Below are 19,487 nucleotides of genomic sequence, written 5' to 3'. Positions count from 1 at the left end.
ATAGGGTGGGAAGTAATTTAAATATACTAAATTAATTATACATTTTTAGGAATTATACATTATATTTAATTAATTTTTGTTTTTATTTCTGTAGCGGGTTGTGGGTTTATAGGGGAATTGGATGGGAAGTAATTTAAAATTAATTATAAATGATTTATAATTTTTTTGTAATGGATAATTAATTTATTGTTCATTAATTATTATTTGGCAATTAATTATTTGAATACATACTTCATTTATTTAATTGGTAATTAATGTTTTTAATTGTTAACTCATTTTTTTAATTGGTAATTCATGTTTGTAATTGGGAAATATTTTTTATAATTGGTAATTCATTTTTTAATAGGTAAACAATTGTGTTAATTGGCAATTAATATTTTTAATTGGCAATTAATTCTTATTAATTTGAAAATATTTGTAATTAATTGGTAATCAATGTTTTATAAAGAAGTATTATTTAGTATGTTGTTTAATAATTTTTATTTGTGAAACAATTTTAAATAATATTTTTTTGTAATGAAAAATATGTTATTCTTTAATATTTATTATTTGGTGAGTAATATTTAATAATGAATATTTATTGGTGTTTGTTGTTAATTTATTGGTAATTAATTATTCAAATGTAATTGTTTTTCATAATTATTAATTGTTTGTAAATTATGTAGATTCATCTAAAAATGTAATTATACATTATTTTAAATATAAAAATATTTATAAGTATGTTACATTTAAATTCTACGCTATCTAGCGCTTTCCCTACTGTTGCACTCTTTGGAGTGGGAATAGTAATTTTTACCCTTATGCTATCCAAGGCTTTCCCTACTGTTGAGGTGTAGTGTGAACTGACCTGACCTTGTCAGAGCCGGTCGCTCCACCCGCCGCGTGGCTCCTCCTGAGTGCGCCGACCCCCCTTGCTTCCTCCGCCTGTTTGCCGCTGCCCTGCGGCTTAGGTGCCTCTTGGGTCTGTCTTTTTTGCTCTTTTGTGCCTATAATCTTTTGATTGTCAGGTATCCGACCCGATAAACATTGCCCATGGCACTCGCCAGGGTGTCCGTTATCGCCCATGCTTTTTGCCATCACCATGGAGTCCCTGGATGCCAGGCTACGGCAGCACCATACACACAGGGGCATCGATTTCTCTTCCCGCTCTTCCTGGTCTCAATGTATGCGGATGACGTCACCCTATATGTCCGCCACCCCCAGGAAAATCTTAGCCCCCTGGTTCGGGAAATCATACATTTGGGCTTTCTCTGCCGCCTTTTTTCTTGCTCCCCGATCCCTGCCGCTGCTCCCCCGCGGCCCGCCCCTTCTTCCTTTCTGTACCCTCTCCCCTTTTCCATTCGCCACACCGCTCCCGCCTCCCAGCTGCACCTCCCTCCCACTGGCTACTAAGGTCGTGGACACACGACGGGGAGCTATGACCTGACCTGACCTTGTCAGAGCTGGTCGCTCCACCCGCTGCGTGGCTCCTCCTGAGTGCGCCGGCCCCGCCTTGCTTCCTCCGCCTGTTCGTCGCAGCCCCGCGGCTTGGGTGCCTCTTGGGTCTGTCTCTTTTGCTCTTCTGTGCCTATAAGCTTTTGATTGTCCCACTGTCGTGACCCTGTTTTTCCGGTCATTTGGGCTTCTCTGCCTCCTTTTTTCCTGCTCCCCGATCCCTGCTGCTGCTCCCCCGCCCCCTTCTTCCTTTCTGTACCCTCTCCCCTTTCGCATTTGCCACCCCGCTCCCGCCTCCCAGCTGCGCCTCCCTCCCACTTCACCATTTATGGCGGAGTCCACGCGTACGCACAGCGGCCACTCGCAGCGGGCGCACCGAGTGCACGCCGAAGGCGTGCCAAAGGCAAGCCCGTCTACGCCCGCCCACGCCTGGACCGCGCCCTGCGCCAGGAACCCTGGATCTCGACGATGCCAGCACACCCGACGAACCTACGACGCCGCCACCCTCCGCGCACTCAACACCGGACGGAACTCCGCCTGCCACCTGGCAACTCCGAAACACACCCACGGACCCTTCACCTGCCAAGAGTGCCAATTCACCAGCATACGTCCTGGGCCGGAACCCGCCAAGCCTACCACCAGCAAGAATCACCTCAATTGCATCCTGCCCAACACCCTTTCTGTCCACCGCCACGCAGTCGAACTCTGGAACCTCCTAGACACTACAGCACCCGACATCGTCTTCTTCACGGAAACCTGGATGAATGTCTCCTCAGCCCCCGACATCGCCATAGCCATCCCGGACGGATACAAGATCACCCAGAGGGACCGCACCAACCAAACCGGAGGAGGAATCACCATCGTCCACAGAAACACCATCCGCATCACGACCAACTCGGAAGACACCCTGACAGCCGCCGAACACCTGCACTTCCAGATATACACCGACCCCAGGACCACCCTCAGAGGCACCCTAATCTACAGACCCCCAAGACCACGCACTCAATTCAGCAAAGCCATCGCAGACTTCATAAGCCCGTACGCCCTCACCTCCCCAGACTACATCCTCCTAGGAGACCTCAACTTCCACCTGGAGAACAACAATGATAGCAACACCATCACCCTGCTGGACAACCTTGCCAACCTCGGACTCAAGCAACTGGTGAACATCCCCACCCACTTCGCCGGCCACACGCTTGACATCGTCTTCTCCAGCAAGTACATCTCCTTCAGCCACTCCACCGGACTCCACTGGACAGCCCACAGCTGCGTCCACTTCTCCTTCAGAAAAACCACGGCCCACCACCACCAGAAACAGGCCCCCCGCAGAAGCTGGAACAAGATCACCGCCAACCAGCTCACCCCCTCCCTCAGCCAGAACCCTCCCACCACCACGACGGACCGAACGAAGCAGCCCGCAACCTCGCACAATGGCTCGCCAACTGCGCCGACATACTCGCACAACTGAAGAAACCACCCAGCAGACCCCACAGCAAAAAAGCCTCGTGGATCTCCGACGATCTCATAAACTCAAAGAAAACCTGCCGCTCCCTGGAGAAAACCTGGCGCCAGGATCAGACGACAGAGAACATGACAGCCCTCAAGAACGCCACCCGCAAGCACCACCAACTGATCCGCACCACCAAGAGAACTACATACAAACAACGTCTGGACAACAACACAGCAAGGAACTCTTCAGCATCGTCAAAGAGCTCTCCAACCCCAGTGCCTGCAACACCGACATTACACCCTCGCAGGACCTCTCCGACTCACTCGCCTCGTTCTTCCATCGCAAGATCGCCCACATACACGACAGCTTCGGTGCACAGACCACGCACCCAACCACCAAACCAACGCACCCAACCGCCACCCTCTGCACCTGGACCCCAGTCAGCACTGAAGATACCGCCCGCACAATGAGCACCATCCACTCCGGCTCCCCCACGACCCATGCCCGCACCACATCATTAGCAAAGCCGACTCCATCATCGCACCCCAACTCCGGGACGTCGTCAACAGCTCCTTCGCATCTGCCACCTTCCCGGAGAGCTGGAAACACGCCGAGATCAGCGCCCTCCTGAAAGAACCCACTGCGGACCCCACGGACCTCAAGAACTTTCGGCCCAGCTCGCTCCTCCCTTTTCCTGCCAAAGTCATTGAGAAGACAGTCAAGAAACAACTCTCCGCCTTCCTCGAGACAAACGGATCCCTCGACCCATCACAGTCTGGCTTCCGAGCAAACCACAGCACCGAGACCGCCCTCATCGCATCTACCGACAACATCAGGTCAATGCTCGACAACGGGGAAACCACCGCCCTCATCCTCCTGGACCTCTCAGCAGCCTTCGACACGGTATGCCACCACACCCTGATACAATGCCTCAGCGACACCGGAATCCAAGGAGCGGCCCTGGAGTGGATCATCTTGTTCCTCGCCGGAAGAACCCAGAGAGTCCGCCTACCCCCGTTCCGGTCCGCGGCTACAGAAGTCATCTGCGGCGTCCCACAAGGATCCTCGCTCAGCCCCACCCTCTTCAACGTCTACATGAGCCCGCTCGCAGCCATCGCACGCAAACACAACCTCAACATCATCTCCTACGCCGACGACACACAGCTGATCCTCTCCCTCACCAACGACCCGGACATTGCCAGAGTCAGCCTCCAGGAAGGAATGAGAGACGTTGCGGAATGGATGAAGCTCAGCCGTCTGAAACTGAACTCAGACAAGACAGAAGTCCTCATCCTGGGACCATCCCCCTCTGCCTGGGACGACTCCTGGTGGCCACCTGCCCTTGTCACCAGCCTCCTGGACTACGGAAACACCCTCTACGCCGGAACCACAGCCAAGCTCCAGAAAAGACTACAGCGCATACAGAACGCCTCAGCAAGACTCATCCTGGACATCCCCCGCCACAGCCACATCTCTGCCCATCTGAAAGATCTGCACTGGCTCCCCGTCAGCAAGAGAATCACATTCTGACTCCTCACCTACGCGCACAAGGCTCTCCACAACGCTGGCCCATGTACCTTAACAAACGCCTGCACTCTACACACCAACCCGCCAGCTCCGCCCCGCCAGCCTTGCCCTAGCCACCATCCCACGAATCCGCAAAGCCACCGCCGGAGGAAGATCCTTCTCCTACCTGGCAGCCAAGACATGGAACTCCCTCCCCACCCACCTCCGGCTGAGACAGGACCATCTCGCCTTCAGGAAGCAACTCAAGACCTGGCTGTTCGAGCAGTAGCGACCTCCCCCAGCGCCTGGAGACCCTATTGGGTGAGTAGTGCGCATTACAAATTCCCTGATTGATTGATTGATTGATTGATTGTTGCACTCACTGGAGTGGGAATAGTAATTTTTACCCACCCGCTATCCAACATTTTCCCTACCGTTGCACTCTCTGGAGTGGGAATAGTAATTTTTCCCCCTACGCTATCCAACGCTTTCCCTACTGTTGCACCCTCTGGAGTTGGAATAGTAATTCTTACCCCTACGCTATCCAACGCTTTCTATACTGTTGCACTCTCTGGAGTGGGAATAGTAATGTTTACCCTCCCGCTATCCAAAGCTTTCCCTACTGTTGCACTCTCTGGAGTGGGAATAGTAATTTTCCCCCTACGCTATCCAACTCTTTCTCTACTATTGCACCCTCTGGAGGTGGAATAGTAATTTTTACCCCTACGCTATCCAACGCTATCCCTACTGTTGCACTCACTGGAGTGGGAATAGTAATTTTTACCTCTACGCTATCCAACGCTTTCCCTACTGTTGCACTCTCTGGAGTTGGAATAGTAATTTTTACCCCCCGCTATCCAATGCTTTCCCTACTGTTGCACTCTCTGGAGTTGGAATAGTAATTTTTACCCCTACGCTATCCAACGCTTTCCCTACTGTTACACCCTTGCACACCTACATACTTGGTTTTCTGTTATTTCTTGTCAGTTATTATTCTTTTCTCCTCCTATTCTATTTATAGCCCAATCAGTAGAATTCACAGCCATGTTAGGAGTAGGATTCAAATGCACATCTATGAACGATACCCATTCAGATTCAGTTACTGTTGATGAAGTAGATTTCCTACTAGATCTACTCAGTTGTTTAATAGAATCCAGAAGCCTCTTGAATTACTCCTTTTGCAAGCATATAGAGCTTTTGCCCTCAACTATTGCTTTTCTTGCATTTTGTCCTTCCAGACCATTTTCCTTACTCCTGTATTTATCTTTTTAAGTTTTACTCTGTAAATTAAATTAACTTCGAACTTTTTTACCAATCTCAGGATTCTGTTACGTCCTTTTTTTAATTGATGTCTTTCAAACTACATTTTCACCAATGAAAATGCTGGGTTTTTCCTCCACTGACCTTTATTAGCATATTATTGAGATTGTAGTAATTAATTGCTTTGTGAAGAGAGACCATTTTTCGACAGCATTCGAATAGTCTCCTTCGAAGTGAAAATCCACAATTCCCTGCACAGTGTTTGTAATAGAATCTTTGGTGTTATCTGACCAATAAAGTTTCTTATAATTTACTGTTGTTATTTCTCCTGGAAGTGTCGTATAGTTTTCAAATCTTAGGCCATTTAGGTTTAACTCAATTATTTGTTGATCGTCGTCATTTATATATATTCCCTCTATCCGATAAGAAAACATTTTATGAAATAGATTCAACAATGCTATGGCATAATCTATTCTAGCACTATGATCCCCTGCTTGAAAAGTCCATGCTTTTGGCGAATCTTGAGGAAATCACCCATTTTGCCATCTTAGACCTATGGTTTCTAATTCTTATACAAGAGTCTTGCCGATGTTTTCATTCTTTTGTTCCCTCATACCCATTGTTGATGAAAAACTTGGATTGACCATAAGTAATTTTGCCATTGTGTTTCAACATCTCTATCGTAAGACCATAGCATATTCATGTTATAATCACCGGTAATAATAATCTCAGGTTGGGTGTCATTGTCCAGTTGCTGCAATATCATAAGTATCAAATATGTCGCCATTATTCTTCGTAATTATATACGTTGATTACTACAAGAGATTTAATTATATTTTGTTCCTTGTATCGTATTTTGACAATTAGATAATCCTTTTGACTTGGGACATCGATTTCACTTTCCATTTTTAGCTCAGTTGATATAAAAATAGCCAAACCCCCACACGGTCTGCCATAGTTACTTGTTCTCTTAGCTAATGAGTAATAACCCTATACCCTTCCAATCTAAAAGGAACTAAAGACCAAGGGGCCTATTAGGATGACGGGCGGACTTTGTCCACCTGTCATCCTAGCGGGGTTTGGGACCGCCCGCCATAAGGGCGGGGGTACCAGGGGTGGTATTAGGATGTGCCCGCCACAGTGGCGGGCACATCCTGTATTTTTAGCATTGTGGCGGGCAGTGCTCTCTGCACCGCCAGCCACAATGCTAAAAATGTTTTTCAGCATTTGCATAATCAAAGCGGCAGGTACCGCACAGTACCTGGCGCTTTGATTATGCAAATGCAGGGGGGTACCACAGGTACCCCCGTGTGTACCCCCCTACTGTCCTTCACTCTGGGGGCCCGCAGGGGGCCACCCAGAGTGAAGTCCGCATGCCTTTCCGTGGCGGCATTGCCACCACGGAAAGGCATTGAATTTTGGGCATCATAATATGGCTGGCGGTGTCTGATAGGCACCGCCACCATATTATTCCTTTTCCGCCCCGGCCGCAAGGCGACTGGGCGGAAAAGCGGCGGACGGTCTTTCCGTCAGCCAAGGTCTCCCCCGCCATACTAATATGGCGGAGGGGAATACGGGAGATGATGGTGGGCAGATTGCCCCCGCCAGGCTGGCGGTGGCCACCGCCAGCCTGGCGGGGGCAATCCACCCGCCATCATAATGGGCCCCCAAGTCTCTTGTAAGCAAATTATTTGAAAACAGCACAAATTAGCTAGTTGGTTATTCAGAATCTTTGCTTGAACACCATTTATATTCCACAAACATAATCTGGCACTTTCATTCCTAATTGTTGGCCCTCTTAAAGGAACTTCAGAATGTAGATGTCAATCCTGCCTGACAATATGGAGGGCTGCTGTTAGCCAATCTAATTTGACAGTGTCAAATAATAGGTCCGCTATTTTTTCCTCTAATGATTTTAAAAGATGCTCGTTGGCCATACCTGTGGGTTTTTTAATATTGAGTATTTCTTATTATTCTCGGTTCTCATTGGTTATGATTTTGTAATTTTGTTGAAACAAAAGGGCTAGGATAGGAAGGGGAGTTCTTATTTTTATTCCCCAGTCCTGAAAGAGATTATGTTCTTGCATAATAAGGCTGGTGGCAGTAGAAGATGTCTAAATTACTAATGTTGATTTGCGATTATTCTTGATTGTGAGGAATTCAATTGATTCTACGTCGGTACATTTAATTTTCTTTAATGAGGGTACTGCATTACCCAATTTTAATATGTTCCCATGAGTCAAGATATCATTATTACCCCTAGATTTATATTCCGGCGTAGAAATTAACTGCACCACTCCTTCTTTTTGATCTGGGTTACTAAATTTAATTTATTGCAGGCTATTTTCACCTTGAGCATGTTCAATTAACCTTCCATTATGATTACTAACAGTTGAGACCATGATTGTCGATGTTTATGTAACTGCTTTATTTCGATTCCCAGATCTTGTGGTAATTTAATATCCTTCAGGTTTTTAACAAACCTCTATTCGTTTCATCCCCTCTGATACTCTCACTTTTTGCTCTATTTGTTTCCAATTGTGATGGCTTATTCTCCACCTGTTTATTACATTCTTCCACTTGCAGCATTTCTAAGGACTGAATTTTCCCATACTCTATCATTTTTATACTATCAGCTTGCTTGTTTAGGCATTTATTTTTCATAACTGCTTGTACCTCCGATAGATCTTTATTAAATAGAGGGTAAAAGGGTTTTGTTGGAGACATTTGTTTACCCTCACCTTCACAATATGATATGTGGTCATGGTTGTTTCCAGTGTTCAATCTCACTATATCTGATGCATTTGTATTTTTTTTTATACTTTTAGGAGCTTTATTTCTTGCTTTCCGTTGTTTTTTCCTCTGTCTTTTTGATAGTTAAACTTCCGAAGCTGCATCTATCATTGTTGATTGTGTTGAGCATAGGTTTAGCACTTCTTGATCTTTTGTTTTATCATCTATTTTTTCTTTAACAACAACAGTATTGTCTGTACATTTTATTGTATCTTTAGAGGGGCAGTCGGTCTTGATGGGTTGAATTCCTACATTTGGAAAATTCCCTCTTACATCGTCAATTATTGTTTTTAAAATATCCGGAATGGTAGCCAGTTTGTTAATTAGTGGGGCCCAACTACACTCTGCATACGTAGAGATTGGCTGAGAAGTGCCCTTACTATTAGATTATTGTGCGTTGTTATCTTCTGCTCAGTTCTGGCCACAGAGGATGCCGTAGCGCACAAGAGAACTATTTGGACCTCCTTTTTGTTGGACTTATATGTTAAAGCTTCCAGAGTTAATTGTGAGGTTTTGAAAATTAAATCCCAAATTGCTCCTGCGTTCCCTCTTCCTGGTGCCTGAGTACCTGGGCTATGGTGTTGCCCATTTATGAATGATAGGTCCTTATACTCCTCTGTTTGTGTTCCTTGAAAATCATGTCCCTCGTCACAAGAATTAATGAATTGTGGACTACTATTCAAAACGTCTTTTAGATACGGAGTACTCCAACGCTGCAGAGTTTCTGGGTTGCTGTTGTATTCGTCATTATTAATTTGAGATCCGTAATATTGATTACATTTTGGCTGGTCCAGTTTTTTAACTGAATTTATTTTAGACAGAGTAAGATCCGATTTCAGTGGGGTATTGGCTTCCCTTATGATTTTCACCCCGCCATTTAGTTAATTTGGAGCTTCTTGCTCTGGTTTAGTTATTTGGCCCAAATTAGATGGTTCCCCTATCCCGTTAGCTTTTCTGATTTTTACTTTCACTTCTATTGGCATTGGCTGCCTAGTTGGTAGTAATTGCTGAGAATCTCCCATTGTTAGATTTGTGAATTTTGGGTCCTCTTGTTGTGAACGACCAGTAAGTGGAAGAGTTAACATTTCTAGGTCTGTTATTTGACCCCAGTGGTTGACTTGGTCCTTAGTTGAATTTGACGTTCGTTCGACTTCAGCTTCAGACTCAGGGTGGCCTGGTTCACTTACTCCTTGCTTAGGGGATATAATATGTGTTCAACTCAGTGGTTTAATCGGAGTTTGAAGATCACATGGGTTAGTTAGCAATGTTAGCATAGCACCAGTTGGATCTTTCATAAAATCAAACTTTAACAGCGACTTTCCCAGTTTCCCAAATGTATGGACCTTAGATGATTTAAAGGACATGTCACCTGCCTGTTTTATTTTAAACGTATCTAGTATTAGTGTGTGTTGTATTTTTCTTTTCCTTTCGATAGGAGGGAAAGGTGGCCGCTCCTTTCCTGACCTCATAATACACCCTCTAAGGTGAAGAAGTCTAGCTTCTGTCAGAGAATCAAACGGGCCGGTGACAAGACCAAAGGGTGCTTTGATTGGACAAAAACACCTCCAAGGGAAAACACCCCCAAAGCACACCTCGGTACAGAATCCGCCGGTACTGCTGGTTACTTACTTCATTATTTAATTAACCGATTAATTAATATCTGGGCTCCGGGTAGGGCTGTAGTCTAGGCATGCAGAGTAATTCAGGGGCCGAGGGGTGCTTCAAGAGTGTCTAAGTCTATTGTCACTTTCCCCTTTGCATAATTTCTCAGATTTTGTATTACAGACTTATTACAGACTCCAATGGCTCAGCGACTTATGGACCGATCAACCTTAGCTACTCGACACATGCCACACACCTCTTGCAACTTGTCACTCACCACACAAGGTTCATTGCTTGTTCGTTGCTATTCATCACTGTCAAGAGTACAAGGGAGAATGCTGCCAATCGCTTAGGAGCAAGAGCGGGATCCAGAGCCAGTCCCACTACAGACAGCAGATGTAGGCACTTCACTCCACTCCTCGGCTCAGCTCTGCTCTGCTCTGCTCAATGCTTAGTAAATACATAAAATCAGGCGGCAGGCCAAGGCTCCTCTGTGCCCTCTGTGCTCCTCTGTTTTCCTCTGTGCCTCTGTGTCCTGCTGCAGCCGCCACATCAGCAGCACCACAAGCCAAGGCTCCTTTGACCCCTGCAGCGGCCGCTGCACGAGCAGCACTAGCAGCGCCTTAGGACCGTGGTGCTGGCAGCGGCCATTCCTGCCCCCCCAGTTGATATGTAGAACTTAAAGCACCCGTATAACAGGACGCGGGTGAAGCAGGAGAAACCTTCGGGAGCGGGAACTGGTCACAAAACAAACCCTGGCAGTCGTCCCAGGCTCCGCTCCGCTTGCTCGTTAACTCCTCCTCGGCTCGGCCTGTCAGCTCTATTTGGTACGCTTTGCACTCAATGCCGAATCACAGGCCGACAACGACTGTGGACACCAACAGAGGGAAGAATTGTGTGTTTCCCCCAGTTAGTAAAAAAAACAACATAAGTCTTGGCTGCTTCTGCTGCACCCAGAGTCTTTTGCGTCTTTGCAGTCTAATTTTTCTGTCTGGAAAAAAATTGTGTCCTGGTTTTCTCCTCCCAGTAAGTCCAGGTGCAGAAAAACCTAACAACTGATAATCAGGTGGAATAAAATGAACACATGAAAGTACGCCTTAATTTCATTGCCCTTGATTCATACTCTGGACCATAGTTGAGGGATAGGTCTAGGCGTAGTCCTCGCAGCACACAATAGATTTGCTTGAGGCAGAGGCCAAATCTCAAGTCAGGAAACCAGATACAAGTAGGTGGTAACTCAGGGCAGGGGAAAACGCCTGTTGTCCGAGGACGAGTAATTACCGTCCCAGAAATCTACATTACAAATTAATTAATAGTATATTTTTTTGTAATATCTGTTTGGTGCCAGTCCATATGACTTTCATATCTGCCTTTGGGATTCTATGTTGCAACTCCATAGGGTACATGTATCCTTTGTGAGCTTAATAAAATGTTGAAAATTCTACAAATCCTCCCTCCTACATCCAAGTACTCTCATGCTACCATTCTACACTCTGCTCTGTCTGAAAAACAGCTCAACATTTTCAAAATTCTGAATTGATTTGGCTTGTAAATTATATTTTTGGAAATGTACATGTATTAACTATTTAATTTTAATACTATAGGTGATTGAAATTACGGACGAAGAAAGCAAGATTTAGCACAAAGAAACTGAATGTCAGTGCCATAAGAAGGATTATTTTGAAATACTGAAGGACATCCAGCATTCTCCGTTTAAACAATTTCCCAAAATCTAGGTGTGGCGAGGAAAGTACTATACCTGTAAGTGAAGTCTCTAATTCTGCATTTCATTAACCCAGAGCCAAGCCATATCTGAGCACACAGCATCAGAAATAATGTAGAAAGACCACTTCAGCATCCTCATCTGAAATATTATCAGAAAGACAAATTGCCTCAGCATGACAGAATAACGTTCATCTAAAGCATTATGTAATTCCAGAGAGGAAGCACACACTACATAAAAGAAAGTTACAACTAAAGGTTTCTTCTGGATCCCATCAAAGAAAAGACGCTGAAAGGAGACTCCGAAGCTGACACGTTAACAACCAAAAGATTGGAAAATCACCTTTGTTCAACAACCGTTTTTAACCAGTTACGCAGGTTTGAGACTATCTGCCTCTGGATAGAACACCAAGACCCACTCTGCTCACTCTTGGGAAAACCTTAAAAATTCACCACTTTATTGTGTTCATGACCATCTCAGATTGTTTCCTTTTTATTGTGTACTGTTCTGTAATTCTATGTAATTCAGCTAAACCTATCTACGGCTCACCTCATTTTCAGGACTGTCTGCATGCGCCATGAGACTCCCTTGGATGTGATATGTGCTCAATACAAATGTCCAGACTAGACTAGACTATGTAAATCGCCTCAACATTATCTGCTGTGCATGAGTGATATGTAAAACTGCTAAATATAAAAATGGATTAAAGTAGCACCGTTGCGCTATAGGTAATGTAAATAAATCCTCGTCTTCAGAACTACAAACCTTAACCTTACACCAAACATAGAAAGGGTAGAAGGAACTGATGTTCTGCGACTAATGATCCACAATAGTACTCTAACGCCCTCAGTTACTGCCAGTACACCAGTGCAAAAAGGTACTTATCAGTTTAATCATTAAATATCAGACTAACATCTTATTACTGCATTGCTAAGAACCTATACAAATACATTTGAGAAAAACTTCAGTCACAAATTAAATTACTGCCGGAGAGGCTATTACCTAAAGACTATTATCTGCTAGAAAAATTTCAACAGGTGTTACAGGACTGCTTCCCGACATTTTTTGCTCAATTCAAGTGTTGAGAAGATTACACACAATTTGTTTTAGAGATAAGTGCTGAACATTATCTAAACAAGCCTGACTCTAAAATTGAGGTAAAATAACCGAAGTTAGGGAAAAAAGTTACCTGTGCCCAAAAAGATACAGCCATAAATCTTATCTCTCAGAATTTGACAGAATGCACACAGGGGATAACCACTCTCAGTGCAAAGTATGACAAAAAAGTTTCAGGCGTAAATCTTATCCCACTGAGCATATGAGAATCCACACTGGGGGAAAACACTCTCCGTGCAAAGTATGCCATAAAAGTTTCAGGCGTAAATCTTATCTCACTGAGCATATGAGAATCCACACTGGGGAAAAACTTTTTCAGTGCTCTGAATGCTAGAAAAGGTTTAGTATCAAACCAAGTCTATATCGACATGAATTAACCCACTCTGTGGAAAAAGGTTATCAGTTCTCTGAATGCCCAAAACATTTCAAACATAAATCACTTCTAACTGCACATGTGAGATTCCACACTGGGGAAAAACCTTATCAGTGCTCTGAATGCCAGAGATGTTTCAGTGATAAAATGAGACTCACTAAACATACAAGGACCCACACTTGGGTAAAACGTTATCGGTGCACTGAATGCGACAAATGTTTCAGTGAAAAAAGCAGTCTCACTGTGCATATAAGAACCCACACTGGGGAAAAACCTTATCAGTGCTCTGAATGCCACAAATGTTTCAGTCAAAAATGCAATCTCACTGAGCATATAAGAATCCACACTGGGGAAAAACCTTATCAGTGCTCTGAATGCCAGATATGTTTCAGTCAAAAAAGCAATCTCACTGAGCATATAAGAATCCACACTGGGGAAAAACCTTATCAGTGCTCTGAATGCCACATATGTTTCAGTACAAAAAGCAGTCTCACTCAGCATATAAGAATCCACACTGGGGAAAAACCTTATCAGTGCTCTGAATGCCAGATATGTTTCAGTCAAAAAAGCAGTCTCACTGAGCATATAAGAATCCACACTGGGGAAAAACCTTATCAGTGCTCCGAATGCCAGATATGTTTCAGTGTAAAAAGCTGTCTCGCTCAGCATATAAGAACCCACACTGGGGAAAAACCTTATCAGTGCTCCGAATGCCAAAAATGTTTCAGACAAAAATCTCATCTCACTGAACATGTGAAAATAGCACACTGGAGAAAAAAAATTATCAGTGCTCTAAATGTCAGAAAAGATTCAGAGGTAGAGATGGTTACAAGCAATGTGCAAAAAGTAAGCAATAAACGATGCAACAAGGGAGAAAAAGTATGAAAAGCACACAACCAATTAAAAAACACAAAATTGCATTTATTTCTAAGTACACATACTCATTTTAAAAACATTTCATATAGAAACATGAAAATCTAATAATTATATGAACAAATCAATAATACACTAATTGTATGTTTATAACACAATTACACAAAAAGTCATAAAACAGTGGCAAGCAATATTAATCATCGACGCGCGTTTCGGCGTTTTTACGAGAACGCCTTCCTCAGGAGCCACAATAAAATCTGGAAAACATATGTAAGATAAATAAAAAACAGAAAAGTGTAATCTCACAATCCAATCTTGAGCATAAAAATACATATACATAATATACATCTAACTGTGCTTCCATACCAATATCTCCCTACTGGTGTAGCTAAAAAAATATAGCTACATAAGGTACAAACTAATATATTTATATTTGAGCAGTAGTATGTGAGTGGGTGGAATCTTGTAGAGGATAAGAGACATGGAAACAGAGGGAAGGGAGGGAGAGATACCCTATCTATGAGTTGAATACACAAAGGGAAAAATAAAACCATGATCTCACGGGCTGCAAGGTTCTGGCATTGAATAACCTCATGGATTACTAGAACCGCATGGCTTCCTAGTCTTGCAAAAATGAAGGAAGATCCATATATGTATATACAAGAGAAAGCCTCTTAACCTAACTTTATTAGGATTAGTAAAAAATTATGTGTGACTTCCGGTCGAAGCCCAAAGTACATGCATCTTTTATAGCTATTTAAGAAAGATAATCCATGGCTATCAAATTGTATGGTATGAAGTGTTTAAACAGATCACCAGAAGTTATCTTAATTAAATCATATGAACCACCTGTATCTCTCAATTATGGGATAAACACATGGGGAAATCATAGTAAGATGTTTCGCCATTGGAGTAATAGAAAAAGGATTCTTCCCAATTGTATCTAACTAAACAAGCACTGAAAGATGTTCAATGGATTTAGCTAATAGCAAGAGATGGAAAATTCATTGGCATGAAAGCTAATTTTCATTATTTTCCCCTTACCAAAGAGAACACAAGATGAGTGTTCACTGCTTATTCCTAATATGTGCACCATGACCGGACGAATTATGATCTCTTTGCCTTCCTACCGCCTGGGTGGAATTTCGCCCCACACGACGGGACTTGATATCTAAAATGGTAAAAGCGTAGCTATTGCAGTTACAAAACAGTTCTCTAATATTCCATATCCTGGGCATGTTGATTAACTCGGAATACAGTGAGAACAATTATCATACCATTAGATTCAGGACAAACGCGTGTGTAACACCTTTTGGTAGCCGAGCTGACAGGAACCGTTGCCCTCACACATGCGCTGGGAGGTAAGGGTGCCTCAAAGTATGAAAGGTCCCCTTCGATATGTTTCTTGACCAGATAAAAGTCTAACTGAGTATCGAGTTACGTTTCTGAAAGGAGGAGAATAAAGTGGCTGCTATTACAATAGAGATCGAGTGTACATAGTATCACCAATACATACGTAGCTTTAGTGTACGTTACAGAAGTATTTCTTACCGAAAATATGAATGCAAAAGCGTTTCCAACAGATTCCGGGAGCCACATGAATGATATCCAATAAACGCTCCCAACCTTTGGGGAGGTAAAATAACTCAGGTGCCCCTCCTTGTCTACATGCACTGGATACACAAAAAGCCGTCCGTTGAACTGTGATACTAAAAAGGAATTGTAACAAACCTATAGTTACCATTCAATGCACGGATAATCTATGTTGTGGATACAATATTCCGCTAGAGTTACAGGCGTGGGTAGCTAACTTACCGAGTATCATAAATAACGGACAGTTATGTCTGGGTGCACAAATTAGCCGTCCGTCAAACTTTGATACTAAAAAAAAGGAAATGTGACAGACCTCTGGTTACAATTAAAAACACGGATGCTTTAAATTACGAGTGCAGTATCAAAGGCGGGAGCAGCTGACTTACCGAATATAATGAAGAACGGACGGTAACATCAACCTACGGGAGCCACGCTCGGGATACCTGCTGGCGTCCCGCAGCCGTTGGAAATGGTGAGTAACCCGACCGGCTGCTGGGCCCCACCTTAAATGTGTGTAGCTAGGTTACCTGTACTGACGTGTCGACCAGTCAGTTCCTCTCCTTAAAGGGAAATTACCTCAATTTTCAATATTAGGTAAAGCGGAACAAATAACGCGTTTACCAGGTTCCAACAGATGACTGGAATCGTATCTTGTGCCCAAATGAGGGCATGTCTACAGACCCATCAACTCGGTCTTAGTATTAAGGCAATATTCATGAATGGTAAAGACTGAACTAGGTATACTGGGCGGCGAGAAGGGCGCATAAAAATAAAAAGGATCTATCGTTATCTTAACTCGGTAACTAGTACCAGGTATCCAATAAACCATCAATACATAATCTAAAGGTGCCTTGATGGAAGCAATATTTTCCCAGTAATGGATTGGCATACTAGCAGCAGGTGTCAACTGAGCCGCTGTTGGGGGAACTATTCTGACCAAGGAAATTCCCTCTAGTTAAGGAGTTTCTATCTAGGTACTCCTAATGCAGGAGTTATTATCAGGGTACTTTTTGTATTCAAAAGGGGAGGTCGAAAACAACCCCTGTGGACCACCGAATTACTGATTCACTGTAATTTTAGATGAGATTTATATCTATTCCTGGATCAATAACGTGATAAATTTCCACTAAAAATTGAATTTTTATTAAAGACAAATGGCATTCTCCCAGGGAATTTCGTTGTTTAATCCCCTCTTATGTGTGTCCAGAACAAAAATCCAAAAAACTTCTCATTTTTTACGAATAGCGCATCCTCCTTTACTATCTGGGGTTTTAATTTTTTCTAGGATGCGCCAATGTAGGTCTTCAGGTTTATGTTGTAAGTCGAGAAAATGTTTCACTAAGGGTGCATTCAGTTTCTGGGTTTTAATGGCCGATCTGTGCTCAGTGAGCCGTGTTTGGATCGACCTGCATGTTTCGCCGACGTAGCCCAGGCCACATGGGCAGCTGATGAAATAGACAACATTTGTGGTTTTACAGTTCCATAAGTCGGTTGCTTTAAAGGTGGAACCATTGTGGGTGAACAACTCTCCCGCCATAATATTCTTACAAGATTTGCAGGAGGAACAAGGAATTGTTCCTCGGACTGGCAGATTAGTCAATAGTGATCTCTGAGTCTGGTTACCGTCGGGCGGTTTGGAGTTGAACTTCGAATGAACTATTTTATCTTTCAGATTTCTGTTTCTCCTATGTGCAAATAGGGGTTTAGCTAAGGCAGACATGGAAGACGGATTGCAATTCAAAATATGCCAATTGGCATTGATGATCTGCCTTATACGTTCATTCATGGTCGAATGTGTGGTTACACACACAATTCGATCATTGGCCTGATCTTCTTTAGGGGGTAGTAACGCGTCTCGATCGAAAAATCGAGCACGTTTATAGGAATTTCTTATTAATCTGTGAGGATATCCACAGTCGCAGAACTTTTTGCGCATAATTGCCGCTTGTTTGTCATAATCAGACAGGTTGGAACAATTTCTGCGGACCCTGAGAAATTGGAAAAAATTGGGAAAATGGAATACTTTCTCATTGACATTTGGGGTGGAAACTACTGAAATGTAGTAGAGTATTTCGAGCTGTTTTTTTCACAAATAAAGTTAGGTTAAGAGGCTTTCTCTTGTATATACATATATGGATCATCCTTCATTTTTGCAAGTCTAGGAAGCCATGCAGTTCTAGTAATCCATGGTGCCAGAACCTTGCAGCCCGTGATATCATGGTTTTATTTTTCCCTTTGTGTATTCGACTCATAGGTAGGGTATCTCTCCCTCCCTTCCCTCTGTTTCCATGTCTCTTATCCTCTACAAGATTCCACCCACTCACATACTACTGCTCAAATATAAATTTATTAGTTTGTACCTTATGTAGCTATATTTTTTTAACTACACCAGTAGGGAGATATTGGTATAGAAGCACAGTTAGATGTATATTATGTATATGTATTGTTATGCTCAAGATTGGATTGTGAGATTACACTTTTCTGTTTTTAATTTATCTTACATATGTTTTCCAAATTTTATTGTGGCTCCTGAGGAAGGCGTTCTCGTAAAAACGCCGAAACGCGCGTCGATGATTAATATTGCTTGCTACTGTTTTATGACTTTTTGTGTAATTGTGTTATAAACATACAATTAGTGTATTATTGATTTGTTCATATAATTATTAGATTTTCATGTTTCTATATGAAATGTTTTTAAAATGAGTATGTGTACTTAGAAATAAATGCAATTTTGTGTTTTTTAATTGGTCGTGTGCTTTTCATACTTTTTCTCCCTTGTTGCATCGTTTATTGCTTACTTTTTGCACATTGTTTATTTCCCTGTATTACGAATTCAGTTTCCTAACAGGGGGTCCTTGTTGTTTACACTATGAGATGGTTGCAAGCGCCATAAAAAACACACCATCAAAATAATCAGTTCTCCGAATGCCAGAAAAGCATACATTTTAAACTCAATCTCATTCTACATGAGCAGACGCACACAGGGGAAAAACATTACCAATTTCTGTGAATGCCAGAAATTCCTATTTGATAGGCACAGCCTCACTAACCATAAGCGACTCCATACTGATGAAAAACCTTATGAGTGCTCTGAATGCCAGAAAAGCTGCAGAAAAAAATGCTATTTCACCATGAGAAACTCCACACTAGAGAAAATCCTTATGCCATTAGAGGTTGAATCTGAAAGACAGTGTTATGCTTTATGTGCGATCTCACTCTGGGGAAAAACCTTATGAGTGCTCGAAATGCAAGCAATGTTTTGGGTACAAATTACTTCTCACTTGACATGAGCGAACTCACACGGGGGAAAAAAGCCTTATGTGTGTTCTGAATGTCAGATAAGGTTTAGTCTTGAATACAATGTCATTTCACATGAAAGAATTCACTCTGGACTAAAGCCATATACAGGAGGGGAAAGCCAGAAACGTTATACTCAGAAAGGAGATATCACTAAACATGAGAAATGCATCCACACCAGGTGAAAAGTAAGGCGTATCTTGAGTTGCAGAAAAGCTTCTAACAACCTGACTTTACATGAGGGAGCACATATTGTAGTTGCAATAGAATTCATCAAGAAACTCTTGCAGGATAACTTAGGCTGCCCGCATGCAACCTCCAAAGAAATTTCAGGCCTGGAAATATTTTTCATTGAAACAGAATCCACAATTTGAGTATCTGAAAGTTACAAAACTCTCAAGGTCTTTACTTTACACAGAGAAGTGTTAGTGCTTGCAAAAATCAACTAATTGCCCAAAAAATTAAAA

Source organism: Lissotriton vulgaris, chromosome 1_1 (assembly GCF_964263255.1).
Source record: "Lissotriton vulgaris chromosome 1_1, aLisVul1.2, whole genome shotgun sequence".
NCBI classification, from domain to species: Eukaryota; Metazoa; Chordata; class Amphibia; order Caudata; family Salamandridae; genus Lissotriton; species Lissotriton vulgaris.
Note: the sequence above shows the minus strand (reverse complement) of the source record.